We start from the raw sequence: 20,065 nt of genomic DNA on the forward strand, positions 1-20,065 counted from the left end.
CATATCGCCCCTGTCCATGCTGACTGGTCCACGCATCGGTGGTGAGGTGGACCTTGCTACTGACGGCGTTCAGTAGCGCATGTTTTATGTTTGCCTCAACATGCCTGTGCAGGGCAGGGACAGCCTGCCTGCTGAAGTAAAAGCGGCTGGGCACCTTGTACTGTGGGACTGCCAATGCCATCAAGTCACGGAAGCTGTCAGTCTCCACCAGCCTGAACGAGAGCATTTCCAGGGACAACAGTTTGGCAATGCCTGCATTCAGAGCCTGTGCTCGGGGGTGGTTGGCCGAGAATGCCCGCCTTTTCTCCCATGCCTGTACTACCGATGGCTGTAGAGTAGACTGGGAGTGTGAGGATGACTGGGAAGGTGGTGCTGTGGGTGGAATTACACAAGGTCTCTGGGAGGAAGCCAAACCAGCTGTGCGTGAGCTGGAGGAAGAGGCAACACGAGCTGAAGAGGTGGTAGCTGCCGCTGTTGGTTGGCCTACATCTTCAGTGTGTTTCTGTAACTCCACCGCGTGCCTGGTCCGCACATGTTTCCACATATTTGTGGTATTGAGGTTGCTGACATTTTTCCCTCTTTTTACTTTATGATGACACAGCTTGCATTTGACAAAACAAATGTCATCTGCAACTGTGTCAAAAAAGGACCAGGCACTGCAAGTCTTGGGAGCGCCCTTTTTGGCTTTGGAAAGAGACAGGCTCCTAACGGGTGCCAAAGTGGAGGCTACAGGCTCCGCAGTCTTCCCCCTCCCTCTCCCTCTTTGGCCCGTAAGAGGAAGCTCTTCCTCTGAGCTGCTCCCACCACCTTCCTGTTCCTCACGCCACGATGGGTCAAGGACCTCATCATCTCCACTACCCTCTGCCACCAACTGCTCCTCCTGGGTAGTCTCAGCAGCACAGTACGCACGAGAAAGCGGCACCTGAGTTTCATCATCAGATGCGTACTGCGCTGTGGTCACCGGAGGCACTGGCCCACCTGCCTCTTCAGAGTCAGAGAGAAAAAGGTGTTGGGCATCACTGCACACTGCCTCTTCTTCCATTTCTCCAATGCTGCTTGGCTGGCCCCCTGTTTCCAAGCCAAGAGATTCAGAGAACAGAAGTAGAGACGGCTCCTGTCCTGGGCTCTCTGACTGCCTGGCCAATTTGGCAGGTGGTGAAGAGACAGATGGCTGCTCTCCAGTGCTCTGTGCCTGAGAGGATGTGGCACTAACTGAAGTCGATGCCGAGGCGTTAGCTGCCATCCACCCGACAACGGCTTCAATTTGGTCTTCACGCAGCAGCGGTGCACAGCGCTCTCCAACAAAGCTGCGCATGAAGGACTGTTCCCTGCTGAAACTGAGTGACGACGAGTCACCGGCGCTCGCAGCAGGCACAGAATCACCACGTCCTCTCCCTGCTCCTCTCCCTGCTCCGCGCCCACGCCCACGTGCCTTACTCCCTGCCCTCTTCATCTTGGTTGACAGATAAAGATAAGCAGAAAAGTACTAAGGCCTTAGTGTGCTTATTCCTGTAATGCTCCTCCTAACAGGTGTAAGAAACACTAATGTTGTAAATTGTGGACTAAACTTTATTATTTTTCAAATGTGGCCTACACAAGTGTTAAGTTGTGTTTGGTGAACTTAACTTTTTTTTTGGTGCAGATCGGGCTACAGAGCTAGTTTAAATCACACGGAGACCGTGCAGACAGCCGTAAACGGCGCTGCAAGGCCAAAAAACCCTCCTCTAGGTTATCCTATATAGTGTTTTTCCACTATTTAGCTGGATACAAGTGGAAAGACACTAATAGGAATTTTTTTTTTCAAATTTTAAACTGGCTGCACTATTTGAAAAAAAGGAAATTGTTTTTCAAGGTATGAGGCAGTAACGCACCCTGAGCTAAATCCAACCGGCTATGGCTGCACACAGACTACAGGGCGAGCTGCGCTCACACAGAGACCGTGCAGACAGCCGTAAACGGCGCTGCAAGGCCCCAAAAAAACCCTCTAGGTTATCCTATGTAGTGTTTTTCCACAATTGAGCTGGAGACTGGTGGAAAGACACTAATAGGAATTTTTTTTTTTTCAAATTTTAAACAGGCTGCACTATTTCAAAAAAAGGAAAATTTTTCTCAAGGTATAAGCCACTAACGAACCCTGAGCTGAATCCAACCGGCTATGGCTGCACACAGACTACAGGGCGAGCTGGGCTCACACGGAGACCGTGCAGACAGCCGTAAACGGCGCTGCAAGGCCAAAAAACCCTCCTCTAGGTTATCCTATATAGTGTTTTTCCACTATTTAGCTGGATACGAGTGGAAAGACACTTATAGGATTTTTTTTTTTTCAAATTTTAAACAGGCTGCACTATTTGAAAAAAAAGGAAAATTTTTCGCAAGGTATGAGCCAGTAACGAACCCTGAGCTGAATCCAACCGGCTATGGCTGCACACAGACTACAGGGCGAGCTGGGCTCACACGGAGACCGTGCAGACAGCCGTAAACGGCGCTGCAAGGCCAAAAAACCCTCCTCTAGGTTATCCTATATAGTGTTTTTCCACTATTTAGCTGGATACGAGTGGAAAGACACTAATAGGAATTTTTTTTTTCAAATTTTAAACAGGCTGCACTATTTGAAAAAAAGGAAAATTTTTCTCAAGGTATGAGCCAGTAACGAACCCTGAGCTGAATCCAACCGGCTATGGCTGCACACAGACTGCAGGGCGAGCTGGGCTCACACGGAGACCGTGCAGACAGCCGTAAACGGCGCTGCAAGGCCCTAAAAACCCCCTCTAGGTTATCCTATGTAGTGTTTTTCCACAATAGAGCTGGAGACTGGTGGAAAAACACTAATAGGAAATTTGAGAAAAAATGTGCAGCAGGCTGCACTAAGAGCAAAAAAGAACAACTGTGTGAGGCAGTGTGAACCCCCCCTGAGCTGAATACAACCGGGTATATGGCTGCACACAGACTACAGAGTGAGCTGCACACACACACACACACACAGAGACCTTGCAGAACGCTGTTAAAACAGCGCTGCAAGGCAAGAGCAAGGTGAACAGTGAAGAACACACAGCGTTTTGCTAAATTAGCCTTTGGAAAGGAAAATAAAGCAATTAGCAAGCTCAACTGGCCCTCAGTTAGAACACAGCGTCCTGTCCCTAACTGAAATCACAGCAGAGTGAGCGCAAAATGGCGGCAGCGCTTTTTTATAGTGCAGAGTGACATCATTTCAGCAGCCAATCCCAGCCTTGCCAGTACTTACATGCCCACCATGCTAAACAGGATGTGCCCACACTTTCATTCATTCCTCATTGGCTGCTGCGTTCAATTTGAATTCTGGGAACTTCCGATTCCGGTATCCGATACGCGGGAAGTATCGGAATTCGGTATCGGAATTCCGATACCGCAAATATCGGCCGATATCCGATACTTGCGGTATCGGAATGCTCAACACTACCAATTACCCAAATCAGCACCCTTCTTGGTCAAATCGGTCAATGGTTTGGCAATGCTAGAAAAATTACAGATGAAGCGACGATAAAAATTAGCAAAGCCCAGGAACTTTTGCAGACTTTTCAGAGATGTCGGCTGAATCCAATCCTGGATGGCTTGGACCTTAACTGGATCCATCTCGATAGTAGAAGGGGTAAAGATGAACCCCAAAAATGAAACTTTCTGCACACCGAAGAGACACTTTGATCCCTTCACAAACAAAGAGTTAGCACGCAGGACCTGAAAAACCATTCTGACCTGCTTCACATGAGACTCCCAATCATCTGAGAAGATCAAAATGTCATCCAAGTAAACAATCAGGAATTTATCCAGATACTCACGGAAGATGTCATGCATAAAAGACTGAAACACAGATGGAGCATTGGCAAGTCCGAACGGCATCACTAGATACTCAAAATGACCCTCGGGCGTATTGAATGCAGTTTTCCATTCATCTCCTTGCCTGATTCTCACCAGATTATAGGCACCACGAAGATCTATCTTAGTGAACCAACTAGCCCCCTTAATCCGAGCAAACAAGTCAGATAACAATGGCAAGGGATACTGAAATTTAACAGTGATCTTATTAAGAAGGCGGTAATCAATACACGGTCTCAGCGAACCATCCTTCTTGGCTACAAAGAAGAACCCTGCTCCCAGTGGTGATGACGATGGGCGAACATGTCCCTTCTCCAGGGATTCCTTCACATAACTGCGCATAGCGGCGTGTTCGGGCACGGATAAATTAAATAATCGACCTTTAGGGAATTTACTACCAGGAATCAAATTGATAGCACAATCACAATCCCTATGCGGAGGTAGAGCATCGGACTTGGGCTCTTCAAATACATCCTGATAATCAGACAAGAACTCTGGGACCTCAGAAGGGGTGGATGACGAAATCGACAAAAATGGAACATCACCATGTACCCCCTGACAACCCCAGCTGGATACCGACATGGAATTCCAATCCAATACTGGATTATGGGTTTGTAGCCATGGCAACCCCAACACGACCACATCATGCAGATTATGCAACACCAGAAAGCGAATAGCTTCCTGATGTGCAGGAGCCATGCACATGGTCAGCTGGGCCCAGTATTGAGGTTTATTCTTGGCCAAAGGTGTAGCATCAATTCCTCTCAATGGAATAGGACACCGCAAAGGCTCCAAGAAAAACCCACAACGTTTTGCATAATCCAAATCCATCAGATTCAGGGCAGCGCCCGAATCCACAAACGCCATGACAGAAAACGACGACAAAGAGCATATCAAGGTAATGGACAGAAGGAATATGGACTGTACAGTACCAATGACGGCAGACCTAGCGGACCGCTTAGTGCGCTTAGGACAATCAGAAATAGCATGAGTGGAATCACCACAGTAGAAACACAGACCATTCAGACGTCTGTATTCCTGCCGTTCAACTCTAGTCATAGTCCTATCGCACTGCATAGGCTCAGGTTTAACCTCAGGCAGTACCGCCAAATGGTGCACAGATTTACGCTCACGCAAGCGTCGACCGATCTGAATGGCCAAAGACAAAGACTCATTCAAACCAGCAGGCATAGGAAATCCCACCATGACATCCTTAAGAGCCTCAGAGAGACCCTTTCTGAACAAAGCTGCCAGCGCAGATTCATTCCACTGAGTGAGTACTGACCATTTCCTAAATTTCTGACAATATACTTCTATATCATCCTGACCCTGGCACAAAGCCAGCAAATTTTTCTCAGCCTGATCCACTGAATCAGGCTCATCGTACAGCAATCCGAGCGCCAGGAAAAACGCATCGACACTACTCAATGCAGGGTCTCCTGGCGCAAGAGAAAATGCCCAGTCTTGAGGGTCGCCGCGCAAAAAAGAAATAATAATCAGAACCTGTTGAATAGGATTACCAGAAGAATGAGGTTTCAAGGCCAGAAATAGCTTACAATTATTTTTGAAACTTAGAAACTTAGTTCTATCTCCAAAAAACAAATCAGGAATAGGAATTCTTGGTTCTAACATAGATTTCTGATCAATAGTATCTTGAATTTTTTGTACATTTATAACGAGATTATCCATTGAAGAGCACAGACCCTGAATATCCATGTCCACACCTGTGTCCAGAATCACCCAAATGTCTAGGGGAAAAAAAAAAAAAGTGAACACAGAGCAGAAAAAAAAAAAAATGATGTCAGAACTTTTTCTTTCCCTCTATTGAGAATCATTAGTTAGGCTCCTTGTACTGTTATGTTTGCTAATGACAGGTGTTATGAAGGCAATCCAGAAACACAGTGTGCTTAGCGATCAGAGCGCACACAGTGATCTGACAAATACCCAAAAATACAAGAACGAGCTCTGAGACGTGGAAACTCTGTAGACTGCACACCTGATCCTATCCTAAACACAACTAAAAGCGGCTGTGGATTGCGCCTAACAACTACCTAGGCAACTCGGCACAGCCTAAGAAACTAGCTAGCCTGAAGATAGAAAAATAGGCCTGACTTGCCCCAGAGAAATTCCCCAAAGGAAAAGGCAGCCCCCCACATATAATGACTGTGAGTAAGATGAAAAGACAAAACGTAGGGATGAAACAGATTCAGCAAAGTGGGGCCCGATATTCTAGGACAGAGCGAGGACAGTAAAGCGAACTTTGCAGTCTACAAAAAACCCTAAAGCAAAACCACGCAAAGGGGGCAAAAAAAAACCCACCGTGCCGAACTAACGGCACGGCGGTACACCCTTTGCGTCTCAGAGCTTCCAGCAAAACAAAAGACAAGCTGGACAGAAAAAAAGCAACAAAAAAGCAAAAAGCACTTAGCTATACAGAGCAGCAGGTCACAGGAACAATCAGGAGAAGCTCAGATCCAACACTGAAACATTGACAAGGAGCAAGGATAGCAGCATCAGGCGGAGTTAAGTAATGAAGCAGTTAAAGAGCTCACCAGAACACCTGAGGGAGGAAGCTCAGAAGCTGCAGTACCACTTGTGACCACAGGAGTGAATTCAGCCACAGAATTCACAACAGTGCCAGTCCTGAGCGTGCCATCTCTCTCTCTCAGATAGTGGGCCATAGAAAGCCTATTTATTATTTATTTTATTGGGTTTATAAATTTTCCCTGAAAAAAAAAAAAAAAAGTGGGAGATTAATATTGGCCTCTGAGCTTGTGTGCCAGTCCTGAGCGTGCCATCTCTCTCACAAATAGTGGGCCATAGAAAGCCTATTTATTTTTTTGGTTGATTTGGGTTCTAAATTCTACCTGAAAAAATCACTACATCAATCATTGGGAGAACAATATTGGCCTCTGGGCTTGTGTGCCACTCCTGACTCCTGTGTGCGTCATCTCTCACTCAGTGGGCCATAGAAAGCCTATTTTTTGTTTTATTTGTTTTCTAAATTCTCCCTGAAAAAATCATTTTATTTTATTTGGTTTCTAAATTCTTCCTGAAAAAATCATTTTTTTTTATTATTTTTTTTTCTAAAGTCTCCCTGAAAAAAAATAAATAAAATCAGTGGGAGATTAATATTGCCCTTTCTGCTTGTGTGCCAGTCTTGACTCCTGGGTGTGCCATCTCTCTCTCTCTCTCCAATTGTGGGCCATAGAAAGCCTATTATTTTTTTAGCTTGATTTGGGTTCCAAAATCTACCTGAAAAAATCACTACATCAATCATTGGGAGAACAATATTGGCCTCTGGGCTTGTGTGCCACTCCTGACTCCTGTGTGCGTCATCTCTCACTCAGTGGGCCATAGAAAGCCTATTTTTTGTTTTATTTGTTTTCTAAATTCTCCCTGAAGAAATCATTTTATTTTATTTGGTTTCTAAATTCTTCCTTAAAAAATCATTTTATTCTATTATTTTTTTTCTAAAGTCTCCCTGAAAAAAAAAAAAAAACAACAAATCAGTGGGAGATTAATATTTACATTTGTGCTTCAGTGACAGTCCTGTGTGTGTGGCATCTCTCTCATTTGTTGCCACCAAAAACAGAGTGTGTAACATTGTGCCTGATTTTCCTTGCGGTCTCACCCACCTGTAAAGGGGTAGCTAAATCATACTGAAGTTATAGCTCACCGTGTAAGTTGTGTTACAGCAACAAATACCGTTAGTTTGGTAACGTCTTTAAAACAATGAGGAAGTATGGTGGAAGGGGTCGTGGCCGGGGGCGTTCATTGTCAGCTGGTAATGAGGGTAGTGGTAGTGGTGGAGCATCAGGTGGTCGTGGGAAAAAAATATTGCACCTAAGTCTGGAGCTGTGGAGCCAGGTTCGTCGTCTGGCTACACAAGGCCTCGAACGCTCCCTTTTCTGGGAGTAGGAAAACCGCTTTTAAAGCCGGAGCAGCAAGAGCAAGTTTTGGCTTATCTTGCTGACTCAGCCTCTAGCTCTTTTGCCTCCTCTCGTGAAACTGGTAAATATAAAAGCAGCGCGTCGTTAGTGGATGTTTCCAAAAGGATAACACGTCACTCCTATAATGGTAATGGTGCTCAGATGAGGGTTGCCAATCCCTGATACAAATAATCTTGAAAAAATCCGGCACTCAAAGAAAAAAATCTTTTCAATATATCCTTTATTTAGTCATAAATCCCAGTGTTAGGGGTCGAGTTCCCGCTTCTGCACAGGGGGAATCTCGAGCCACTTCCGCTGCGGTCTCCCATTCTTGTCCAGCCGCAGTGGAGCCTGCTCAGCAAGGACGTCGGTCCCAGCGTCTTGCTCATTCTCACTCTGTTCTGAGAGTTAGTGCTGCTTCTCCAGTCTCTGCCATTAAAGTCAGTGCTGGTCAGCAGCGAGCGGACTTCTCTGGGACTAAGTCCTTGTCTGCATGTACTGAGCATGCCCAGCGTAAGGTCTCCCGTTGGAGATCGAGGGTCATGTGCTCAGGCTCTGCAGCACATTCCATTGGTCCTCTTGGCAGGTCCTAGAAGGGCAAAAGTGCTGTGGCCACTTCCTGTGCTGCTGCTATATAAACTGCGCATGACCGCACGGCCATGCGCTAGTATTGTCAAACAATTGCTAATGTGTGTATGTTGTGAGTGCAAGTCGTCCTTGGAAACCCCTACCCTATTGAATGTCTGTTCGCGGAAGGTGTATGGCTGCTATCTAGCGCCCGACTTAGCCTACAGCAGTAAGCACACATCTCAGCGTCCTGTAGCTGTGCCTGCCAGTACGGCGCCGTGCGCCTGCCTTGCGCTTTCCATACCCGAGTCTGGGTGGTTAGTGGCGTCCGTTAGTGCGGCATCGCTCGCACTCTTGTGCACTTATATTTCCTTAGGTTCTCTACACACCCAGTTGCGGTGTTACGCCAGCAAGGGTCTAATCGGGCTCCAATCCCTTCTGGGGTTAAGTCCGCTGACCACTTGCTCGCGCACTAGTGCGGTACTGCGGTCCTGTGAATTAACAGGATCGCTTTCTTCACGCTGGGTGAGGTTTAACCCACGCGTGTATCCTTTAGTGTACCGCCATATTGTCCGTCTTGCTAGCTGCAGGGTCTTTTACCTGCACGGTGGACCTCGGACTGCGAACGCACCTAGTTTCTTACCATCTATACTTGGTGCGTTCCGCCAGTCTTAACATAATACTAGCGCCAAGGTCTGGCTAGTATGGCGGACATTCAGCAATCTTTGCGATATATCCAGCAGCTGGAGGGTAGGTTGAAGGTTCTCGAGAACTCAACCTCAGCTGTGGATGTTACCGCAGTTGCTGTAAAGGCTGCTGGCGTGGCGGCAGCAACCTTGTCCACTGCCACCCCTGTTCCGACATTATCCCGCCTCCCGTTGCCAGAAAAATTTTCTGGAGATTGCAAAACTTGTAGGGGATTCGTGAGTCAGTGCTCTATCCACCTCGAGCTCCTGGCTGCACGTTTTCCTACAGAGCGGGCTAAGGTGGGATTTATTGTCTCGCTGTTGTCGGTAGTGTTGAGCGATACCGTCCGATACTTGAAAGTATCGGTATCGGATAGTATCGGCCGATACCCGAAAAATATCGGATATCGCCGATACCGATATCCGATACCAATACAAGTCAATGGGACATCAAGTATCGGAATGTATCCTCATGGATCCCAGGGTCTGAAGGAGAGGAAACTCTCCTTCAGGCCCTGGGATCCATATTAAAGTGTAAAATAAAGAATTAAAATAAAAAATATTGTTATATTCACCTCTCCGGCGGCCCCTGGACATCAGCGGGAGGATCCGGCGTCCGGCACGGCTTCTTTCTTCAAAATGCGCGCCTTCAGGACCTGTGGAATGACGTCCCGGCTTCTGATTGGTCGCGTGCCGCCCATGTGACCGCCACGCGACCAATCAGAAGCCGCGACGTCATTCCTCAGGTCCTAGAAGGCGCTCATTCTAGGACTTTAGCTGAGGAATGACGTCGCGGCTTCTGATTGGTCGCGTGGCGGTCACATGGGCGGCACGCGACCAATCAGAAGCCGGGACGTCATTCCACAGGTCCTGAAGGCGCGCATTTTGAAGAAAGAAGCCGTGCCGGACGCCGGATCCTCCCGCTGATGTCCAGGGGCCGCCGGAGAGGTGAATATAACAATATTTTTTATTTTAATTCTTTATTTTACACTTCCGATACCGATACCCGATATCACAAAAATATCGGATCTCGGTATCGGAATTCCGATACCGCAAGTATCGGCCGATACCCGATACTTGCGGTATCGGAATGCTCAACACTAGTTGTCGGACAGGGCGTTGGAGTGGGCTACGCCGCTGTGGGAGCGTGATGATCATGTGGTGCAGAGTGCTCCGTTGTTTCTGGGCACGCTGAAAAAGGTCTTTCTAGGACCTCAACTCACCCATGATACAGCGCTCCAACTACTGGCATTAACTCAGGGTGAGTCCTTGGTCAGCCATTTTTCCGTCCGATTCCGTACTTTAGCTTCCGAGCTGGAGTGGTCGGATAAAGCCCTTATCCCCATATTCTGGAGGGGCCTGGCTGACCATGTTAAGGACGCTCTGGCCACTAGGGAGATTCCTGCCACACTGGAGGAGTTAATATCTATTTCTACTCGTATAGACCTCCGTTTTAACGAGCGGAGGTTGGAACGAGCCCAGTGTAGGCAGAGGTTTCGGCTGGCTCCTACCTTCGCCAAACCTTTGGAATCTCCAGTCCAGGCATCTGAGTCACATGAGACCTTGGAGGTGACACGAGCGGGATCCAAGTCTCAGTCCGCTCGTGCACATAAGGTTCGTCATGTTTGCCAGCAGTCAGGACGTCTTGCCTCCAAGAGTCCCCAGCGGTCGGGGAAACGTCAGCGTCTAGTGGCAGTTGGAGGAGGTACACTAGACACGGCGACGTTTGCCTCAAAGTTGTCCTTCAAGGGGACAATTACCATAGGCCCATCCACTCTTACGGTCGAGCTATGCTTGGATTCTGGGGCAGAGGGTAACTTTATGTCCTCCGCCTTTGCCCAGCGTCACGCAATACCCTTGGTGATGCTCGCCCAGCCAGTGACCGTTCGAGTGGTAAATGGGTCAACACTACCTTCACAGATTACCCACCAAACCATTCCTTTCACGCTATCTGTGTCTCCATCACATCAGGAGATAATCTCCCTATTAGTCATTCCTGAGGGAATTGATGAGGTCCTGTTGGGGATGCCATGGCTTCGCTACCATTCTCCTCATATTGAGTGGTCCTCTGGGAGAATTTTGGGATGGAGTAAATCCTGTGAGGGTAGATGTCAGAGGGAGTGCGTTCAGGTTGCTACTACACAGGTACCCCCAGATCTTTCCTCTCTCCCCAAGCACTATTGGTCCCATGCAGACGTGTTCTCCAAAAGAGCTGCGGAGACTCTTCCGCCTCACCGCCCCTATGACTGTCCTATTGACCTCTTGCCTGGTGCTGAGCCTCCCCGGGGTCGAGTCTACCCGTTATCTCTCCCGTAGACGGAGGCAATGTCCCAGTATATTCAGGAGAATCTGGCAAGAGGATTCATTAGGAAGTCAGTGTCACCGGCGGGGGCTGGGTTCTTCTTCGTACAGAAGAAGACTGGAGACTTACGTCCATGCATAGACTACAGGGGTCTTAACGCCATTACCGTTAAGAACAAGTACCCATTACCCCTGATATCTGAGCTCTTTGATAGGCTACGGGGAGCAAAGGTATTTACAAAGTTAGATCTGCGGGGTGCTTACAACCTGATCCGCATCCGTGAGGGGGATGAATGGAAGACGGCTTTTAACACCAGGGATGGGCACTATGAATATCTAGTGATGCCCTTTGGGCTCTGTAATGCCCCAGCCGTTTTCCAAGACTTTGTGAACGACATCTTTCGGGATATGCTCACCACCTCGGTCGTAGTCTATCTGGATGACATTCTCATCTACTCTCCAGATATAGACTCCCATCGGAGAGATGTTCGCAAAGTCTTCGACCTCTTACGGGCAAACTCCCTCTACGCTAAGTTGGAGAAGTGTGTGTTTGAGCAGGAGTCCTTGCCTTTCCTTGGTTATATCATTTCTGCCCAGGGTTTGGCTATGGATCCTGCCAAGCTACAGGCGGTAATGGACTGGCAGGAACCCCATTCTCTTAAAGCGGTGCAGCGCTTTATGGGGTTCATTAATTACTATCGCCAGTTCATTCCACACTTCTCAACTTTGGTAGCTCCCTTGGTCGCCCTCACCAAGAAGGGAGCAAATCCCAAGTTGTGGTCAGAGGAGGTCTCCAAGGCCTTTCTCTCGATTAAGTCACACTTCGCTAGCGCTCCCATCCTACATCGCCCCGATGTAGATAAACCATTCATCTTGGAGGTGGATGCCTCATCCGTTGGTGCTGGAGCAGTCCTTTTCCAAAAGGATGCTCAAGGTCGGAAGCATCCTTGCTTCTTCTTCTCCAAAACTTTCACACCAGCGGAGAGGAATTATTCCATCGGGGACAGGGAGTTGCTAGCCATGAAGTTGGCTTTTTCAGAGTGGAGACACCTCTTGGAGGGAGCTCGCTTTCCCTTCCAAGTCTTCACTGACCACAAGAACTTGGTGTATATACAGACGGCCCAGCGGCTAAATTCTCGCCAGGCTAGATGGTCCCTGTTTTTCTCCCGGTTCCATTTTACCCTCCATTTTCTCTCCGGGGAGAAGAACGTTCGTGCCGACGCTCTCTCCCGCTCCGTAGTGTCATCTGAGGAGGAGGAGGAGGAGCCTCGGCTTATTGTCCCGCCTGAGAGCCTGAGAACTGTAGCTCCGGTTTCGCTGGAGTCTGTGCCCCCGGGCAAGACTTTCGTGCCAGCTAACTTGCGACCGGAGGTTCTCTCTTGGGCTCACTCCTCCAGAGTGGGTGGGCATTTTGGGACCAAGAGGACATCTGAGCTTTTGGCGAGAACATATTGGTGGCCGCATATGGTCCGAGATGTCAAGGACTATATTCAGGCATGCGTTTCTTGCGCCCAGAATCGGTCTCCTCGGCAACGGCCTGCTGGGTTGCTTTATCCTCTACCGGTGGCAGACAGGCCCTGGGAGATGGTCGGAATGGACTTTGTGGTGGGCTTACCCAAGTCGCGTGGCTGCTCCATTATTTGGGTTGTCACCGACCATTTCTCTAAGATGGTACATTTGGTACCGCTTCCTCGGTTACCCTCAGCACGGGCCTTGGCGGTGTTGTTCATGAAGCATGTTTTCCGATTGCATGGTATGCCTGATAAGATTGTCAGCGATCGGGGTCCCCAGTTCGCGTCTCGGTTTTGGAGAGAGCTCTGCCGTTTGCTCAGCATAGAGTTAAACCTCTCCTCTGCATATCATCCCGAGACGAATGGGTTGGTGGAGAGAACCAACCAGACTCTGGTGACATATTTGCAACATTTCGTCTCCGCTAGGCAGGATGACTGGGCATCTTTGCTACCTTGGGCGGAATTTGCCTTGAACAACGCCGTAGCCGATTCCACTGGCCAAACTCCTTTTCTCCTTAATTACAGCCAGCATCCGCGTGTTCCTGTGCCCATGCCCGTGTCATCCACCGATTCTAGGGTGGCAGACTGGGCGGTGGAGGCACGGGACATCTGGGACCGCACACAGGATGCCATTCGGGCCTCCAAGGAGAGAATGAGGGTTTCGGCTGATACACACCGGCGTCCCGCTCCGGTCTTTGCTCCCGGCGACTTAGTGTGGCTCTCCGCCCGTAACATCAGGCTGCGAGTTGAGTCCACTAAGTTTGCTCCTCGCTACATTGGCCCGTTTAAGGTTCTGGAACAGGTCAACCCTGTGGTTTACCGTTTGGCCATTCCTCCACGCCTTGGTATCACCGATACCTTTCACGTTTCCCTCTTAAAGCCCGTTCGTTTGTCTCGGTTTTCTGAGTTATCTGCTGGGACATCGGGTTCATCCACGGATGAGTTTGAGGTGAATGCTATTGTGGGAAGCAAGGTGGTACGTGGCAAAAAATTTTATTTGGTGGATTGGAAGGGTCATGGTCCAGAGGATAGAACCTGGGAGCCTGTGGAGCACATTCGGGCTCCGCAGCTCATTGCTGCCTTCGAACGTAGCGAGGCCCAAGGAGGGGGGGCCCTAGGAGGGGGGGTAATGTTAGGGGTCGAGTTCCCGCTTCTGCACAGGGGGAATCTCGAGCCACTTCCGCTGCGGTCTCCCATTCTTGTCCAGCCGCAGTGGAGCCTGCTCAGCAAGGACGTCGGTCCCAGCGTCTTGCTCATTCTCACTCTGTTCTGAGAGTTAGTGCTGCTTCTCCAGTCTCTGCCATTAAAGTCAGTGCTGGTCAGCAGCGAGCGGACTTCTCTGGGACTAAGTCCTTGTCTGCATGTACTGAGCATGCCCAGCGTAAGGTCTCCCGTTGGAGATCGAGGGTCATGTGCTCAGGCTCTGCAGCACATTCCATTGGTCCTCTTGGCAGGTCCTAGAAGGGCAAAGGTGCTGTGGCCACTTCCTGTGCTGCTGCTATATAAACTGCGCATGACCGCACGGCCATGCGCTAGTATTGTCAAACAATTGCTAATGTGTGTATGTTGTGAGTGCAAGTCGTCCTTGGAAACCCCTACCCTATTGAATGTCTGTTCGCGGAAGGTGTATGGCTGCTACCTAGCGCCCGACTTAGCCTACAGCACTAAGCACACATCTCAGCGTCCTGTAGCTGTGCCTGCCAGTACGGCGCCGTGCGCCTGCCTTGCGCTTTCCATACCCGAGTCTGGGTGGTTAGTGGCGTCCGTTAGTGCGGCATCGCTCGCACTCTTGTGCACTTATATTTCCTTAGGTTCTCTACACACCCAGTTGCGGTGTTACGCCAGCAAGGGTCTAATCGGGCTCCAATCCCTTCTGGGGTTAAGTCCGCTGACCACTTGCTCGCGCACTAGTGCGGTACTGCGGTCCTGTGAATTAACAGGATCGCTTTCTTCACGCTGGGTGAGGTTTAACCCACGCGTGTATCCTTTAGTGTACCGCCATATTGTCCGTCTTGCTAGCTGCAGGGTCTTTTACCTGCACGGTGGACCTCGGACTGCGAACGCACCTAGTTTCTTACCATCTATACTTGGTGCGTTCCGCCAGTCCTTAACACCCAGTATATATATATATAACGTTTCGGTCATTATGACCTTCATGAGACTAGGGAAAAAAATACAAAAAAGAAAACTCAATAACATAGTCATAATATACAATCCAATATATACATAATCATAGATATATATCCCTTATTTTTTGTCTCTATTAGTACATATATATATATATATGCAAATCATATAATCATCATTTTTATTATAAGAAAAATTCGCTCATTTGCATAAAGTCTAATATCATACGAAGGCTTTTCCCTCTCCATATAAATATCCATGATAGATTTTAGTGAAAAAAACCCCATTTCTTACAAATAAACAAGACAAAAAAATGCTTACCAAAGATTTATATAAAATACGCGCAACACTGTAATTAGAATGGGCCCAATAGTCAGATGGAGGGCTCCAAGGAATTACTGAAACAAAGAAGCATTATAAGAATGTAATATAGGCAGCCCCAATAGCTACCGAAAAGCTCCCTATTATGTATCACTATGTCTTACCACTATAGGTGCCGTTTAACAAATATCCGGGCTGTGACAGGGGAAACCCACATATACGTTTGTTAAGCTCCAAATCGGAGCGCTGTAATAAAGAACAAAGGGCAAAAATCAAAATGAAAAGTATGACGCTTGTCAGATACAAAAGAAAACCCCTGTGTATCGCAAAAGAGCTTACCGTTAGAACCTCCTGTGGTAAGTGACACAGCCGACCGCATGCAGAGTCCAGGGAGATCACCTGCATACTAATTGCAGGACCGCGCTCCCATTATAAGCTAACCCGCCCGGAAGTGACATCTCTACTTAGTGCCTGGAACGCTGTGACCCGCAGAAAGAATCGGCGCAACCAGAAATACGTCACCCGGGTAGGACACATCTCAGTGGAACGCAGTGGTGGAACGCGGAAGTGCAATGTCAGTCCGAATCTATGCAGTGAGAAATATTCAACGCTGGAGTGTGCGGATCGGGTGAAGTATAACAAACATGGATACAAGATGGAATAATCAATTGGCTGCCTAGAAATACAAGAAAGAAGAAACAATAATGAATAAAAAGAAAAGAATAAAGTAAAAAAATATACACACAAAAGAGAGGGGGTCATTAATCACCATAGTAATATCTAAATTACACACTTTATATTGTCAGAATATCTAATAAAAGAGACCTGTGAGATTGTAGTCCCTATTTAACCCTTTCAGTTCCAAACTCTGTAGGAAATGGATCCAATAGGCTTCCCTACGTAAAAGTTGTTTATTAATATCGCCTCCGCTCCTATTCAGATTGACCTGCTCCAGAACCAAAAATCTCAATTGAGTGACCGAATGTCCTGCTTCCTGAAAGTGATACGGAATCGGTAAATGGTTCTTTCCACAACGTATATCCGATTTGTGATGGGAAATGCGCTCTTTTATAGTCTGCATAGTTTCACCAACATAGATTTTACCACAAGGGCATTTTATCGCATATATAACTTGTTTAGAATTACATGTAAAAAAAACCCGTATCGGAATATCAGCCCCTGTCTGTCGATGTGAAATTTTGGGGCCCTTTAGTACGTTCGCACATTGTGCGCATTGTAAGCAGGGAAAAGTACCTTTCTTCTGTGTACGTAAAAACAATTGTTTGGGCATAGTCAACCGTGAGCCAATGTCTGCTCTGACTACTTTATTCCTCAAATTATTTGGACGTCTAAAACATGGCATAAATGGTATTTGAAACTCTGGTACTTCAGGAAAACTATCCCGCAGGATATGCCAGTGCTTACGTATCTTATTATGGAACTTATACAGAAAAGGATGGAAAGTGTGTACCAGAGGAATACGTGGAGGAGAACCAGAATCTTTTTTCGAACTTATAGTATTCCGACATTGTTTTAACATACGAGGTGGATAACCTCTTAATGAAAATCTTCCTTCCATTTCATTCAAACGCTGGGAACGTACTATAGGGTCACTAACGATTCTACGTACCCTTTCAAATTGTGAGCAGGGAATAGATTTTTTAACTGCTGTTGGATGGCAACTCTGATAGAGTAAGAGGTTATTTCGGTCAGTCTCTTTTACATAAAGATCAACCATAATAGACCCATCAGGCTGTTGGATGACCATTGTGTCCAGAAAGTTAATTTGTGTGGTACTATAATTTAATGTGAAGGACAATTCGGGCCATACTGAATTAATATGTTCCAAGAATGCCAGCAACGTGTCTTGTGAACCCCTCCACAAACAGAACACGTCATCTATATAACGACGCCACAATAAACAATGTGTTTGAAATAATTCATTATTGTATATATGGTCGCATTCAAAAACAGACATGAAACAATTAGCATAAGGTGGGGCCACATTGGACCCCATTGCCGAACCCTGTACCTGAACGTAAAAAGTGTCTTCAAATAAGAAAAAATTCTCTGTTAGAACTAATTCTAATAAACTGAGTAAAAAAGAAATTACATTCGGGTCTTTATGGGAGTCTCTAAGTATGCGTTCAGTTGCCCTAATTCCCTTCACATGTTGAATGGACGTGTATAAATTGTTAACATCCAGGGTCACCAACAGTGTACCCTCAGGGAGTGTACCAGTATCTTTTATAATTTTCAAAAAGGCCCCCGTGTCTAGTAAAAAGGCCTGTGTGTCCTTGACTAGGGGTGTCAATACTTTTTCTAACAGGATCGATAATGGAGACAAAATTGAGTCCGTCGATGCAACTATCGGCCTACCGGGGGGCTTAGTCATATTTTTATGTATTTTTGGCAATACATAGAATACAGGAATAATAGGGTATTCCTTTGTCAAAAAATCTTTAGTCTTTCTATCAATAATGTGTGATGCCAAGGCATTCTCTAAGACAAAAGCTATTTTTTCTTTGACTATTGATGTAGGATTATTATCTAACGGTAAATAGACCTCCCTATTAGACAATTGAGATAGTATTTCAGAACGATAAAAGGAATAATCCATAATCACTATAGCACCCCCTTTATCCGCCGGTTTGATAATTATGTCTTTATCGTCCATAAGGGTCTTTAAAGCAGTAAATTCAGCAGGTTCTAGATTAGATTGAAAAATAAAATTGCCTCTTATAATCTGCTTATAAAATTCCGATGCTTCCCTCCCAATTAACCCAATAAAAGTTTCGACCGGTGGACTATTCTTAGGAGGGGAAAATTTACTAGGGACCCTCAGACCCAAATCCTTTAAATTGATGGGTGTTGTCTGTATAATCGGGGGGATGTTCACGGTCAGGGACAAGTCGCTTCCTTGTCCTCTTCAGCAAAAACAACAACAGAGAAGAATGCAGCAGGCGACACAACGGGTTACTCCATGGAGCTCTTTACACATACCGTCCCTGGCTTAGAAAGTGAAGCAGTTAACAGTCCATGCCCATTACAAGTTGAATCTGACATGGAGTGCACTGATGCACAGCCACAGCCAGACTACTATGCTGGTCCTTTGACTCAGACCACAACATTGCCCTCGCAGGGTAATGATCAAGAATCAGACCCTGATGAGACTATGTTGCCCCATCACGAACGCTATACCACCGACCGACACGGTGACACAGACGAAGTTGCACACGAGCTACAAGAAGAGGTAATAGATGACCCAGTTCTTGACCCCGATTGGCAGCCATTGGGGGAACAGGGTGCAGGCGGCAGCAGTTCTGAAGCGGAGGAGGAGGGGCCGCAGCAGGCATCAACATCGCAACAGGTTCCATCTGCCGGGCCCGTATCTTGCTCAAAACGCGTGGCAAAGCCAAAACCTGTTGGAGGACAGCGTGGCCATCCGGTTAAAGCTCAGTCTGCAATGCCTGAAAAGGTATCCGATGCTAGAAAGAGTGCAGTCTGGCATTTTTTTAAACAACATCCAATCGATCAGCGCAAAGTCATCTGTCAAAAATGTTCAACTACCTTAAGCAGAGGGCAGAATCTGAAAAGTCTCAATACAAGTTGCATGCATAGACATTTAACCACCATGCATTTGCAAGCTTGGACTAACTACCAAACGTCCCTTAAGGTTGTAGCACCCTCGGCCAATGAAGCTAGTCATCAACGCAACATCCCTTCCGGCAGTGTAGGGCCACCATTTTCCGCACCACCTGCAGTATCTGTGCAGGTTTCTTTGCCAGGCCAAAGCAGTCAGGGTCAGGGAATCACCAGTTTCGTAGTAGGAAACACTGCATCTAGGGCACCGGCAGCAACAATACCATCTCCCACCGTCTCTCAGTCTGCCATGTCCACCGGCACCCCCGCTAGTTCCACGATCTCCAGCTCTCCAGTCCAGCTCACCCTACATGAGACTATGGTTAGAAAAAGGAAGTACTTAGCCTCGCATCCGCGTACACAGGGTTTGAACGCCCACATAGCTAGACTAATCTCGTTAGAGATGATGCCCTACCGGTTAGTTGAAAGCAAAGCTTTCAAAGCCCTGATGGACTACGATGTACCACGCTACGAGCTACCCAGTCAACACTTTTTTTCCAGAAAAGCCATCCCAGCCCTCCACCAGCATGTTAAAGAGCGCATGCACTCAGGCAATCTGTGAGCACAAAGGTGCACCTGACAACAGATGTATGGACCAGTAGGCACGGCCAGGGACGTTATGTGTCCATCACGGCACACTGGGTGAATGTTGTGGATGCAGGGTCCACAGGGGACAGCAAGTTTGGGACAGTTCTGCCTAGCCCACGGTCTAGGAAACAGTTGGCTGTAGCCGTTTGCACCCCCTCCTCCTCCTCCTCGTCCTCCTGCAGAAGCGAGAGCTCGTCCACAGACCGCAGTCGCACAACTACTCCATCCGCAGCTGCCACTGTTGCACACCAGGTCTCCCATTATGGGGCAGCTACAGGCAAACGTCAGCAGGCTGTATTGGCTATGAAGTGTTTGGGCGACAACAGACACACCGCGGAAGTTCTGTCCGAGTTCTTGCAGAAAGAAACGCAGTCGTGGCTGGGCACTGTAGATCTTGAGGCAGGCAAGGTAGTGAGTGATAACGGAAGGAATTTCATGGCTGCCATCTCCCTTTCCCAACTGAAACACATTCCTTGCCTGGCTCACACCTTAAACCTGGTGGTGCAGTGCTTCCTGAAAAGTTATCCGGGGTTATCCGACC

This window comes from Ranitomeya imitator, chromosome 1, assembly GCF_032444005.1.
Source record: "Ranitomeya imitator isolate aRanImi1 chromosome 1, aRanImi1.pri, whole genome shotgun sequence".
NCBI lineage: Eukaryota > Metazoa > Chordata > Amphibia > Anura > Dendrobatidae > Ranitomeya > Ranitomeya imitator.